Source organism: Lathyrus oleraceus, chromosome 1 (assembly GCF_024323335.1).
Source record: "Lathyrus oleraceus cultivar Zhongwan6 chromosome 1, CAAS_Psat_ZW6_1.0, whole genome shotgun sequence".
In the NCBI taxonomy this organism is placed as follows: Eukaryota; Viridiplantae; Streptophyta; class Magnoliopsida; order Fabales; family Fabaceae; genus Lathyrus; species Lathyrus oleraceus.
Genome location: NC_066579.1, coordinates 436878355 through 436879635, shown reverse-complemented (window position 1 = coordinate 436879635; position 1281 = coordinate 436878355). Strand labels below are relative to the sequence as shown.

General features: G+C 27.3%; 1 non-coding gene across 1 annotated transcript; it reads right to left on the bottom strand.

Annotated features, from left to right (window-relative positions):
- Positions 1-497: 497 nt before the first annotated feature.
- Positions 498-588, bottom strand: TRNAY-GUA (transfer RNA tyrosine (anticodon GUA)). The gene is given in 2 exon segments: positions 498-533; positions 552-588. It is a non-coding gene; the product is annotated as a tRNA-Tyr (tRNA).
- Positions 589-1281: the final 693 nt, after the last annotated feature.

Sequence of the window (1281 nt, the reverse complement as noted above, 5' to 3'; positions counted from 1 at the left end):
TACCTAAATATATTTTTTATTTGTTAGAAATTTATAAAATATTAAGTTTGTAAAATAATTTATAAAAAAATATTAATCTCATATATATGTTTTAAATTATAAAAATTATAAAAAAATTAATGTCAATGCATAGTAATTTATCTCATATATATGTTTTAAAATAATTTACCTAAATATATTTTTGTTTGTTAGAAATCTATAAAATTATAGTATATAATAATTAATCTCATATATATTTAAATTAAAATATTAAGTTTGCAAAATAATTTGTAAATGTGATTAAAAGTTAAAATGTATTATCAGTTTAAATTTTCTAAAGAGTTGAAATTGGGTTCTCAAAAAGAAAAAGGGTGATGAAGGTTTGTGGTTAAAAAAAAGAGAGCAGCTTTAATCATCCCTCCCATTCACTGTAAAACGAAAGCTGGAGGATGCTCAAATCTTACAACTTTTCTTTCTTCATTTCCTTTAAAAAAACTTAATAGATTCAGAACAAAAATTCCGACCTGCCGGATTCGAACCAGCGACCTAAGGATTACCATTTGATTATACAACTACAGTCCTCCGCTCTACCAACTGAGCTAAGGTCGGTTACTTGACAAAAGTGTAGTTCAACGTTAGATATTGTGTTAATTGTTAGATCTACCAGTAAATCGATTGCTTGAAGAAAGTATAGCTCCACATTAGATCTACAAGTAAAGCTTCTACTCATTGATTCCACAGTGACACAAGAATCTTACAAGACCTGCAACATTAAAGATCCAATTTTGTATATGAACAATGGTAACAAAGTGGAGTGAATGGTCATTGCCAAAAGAATCAATAGCTACATATATCTGTTGGAGGAATCAAAAGTCCAAGTTCATTACCTGCAAATTCTCCCTCTTGTCAAAACATTTCTTCATCAAACTTCAACTTGTCATGGCGTCATTATTGGATCTTTCATGTATGCATGTTTTCTGCTTTAATGTAAACGATGAGAAGTAAGTTGAGTCATAAATGATCTAAATATGTAATTCTTTATGGGGCTAAATTTTCAGGAAATTGAAATGTAATAGTTTGTAGTGGAGGATTTATGTTATGCATCGTTATCAAATCTCAATGACCACCGTATCAATATACATCACGACATAGATTAATATGGATAATTGAAATACAAAATTTATGCAATGAGATCTCTAAATTATATTTATTTTCAACTAAAATTTTGCACCAATAATGCATAATTTATTGATTATAAAAATAATAGCTCATGAACTTTATTTCTATTGATAATCATAATAT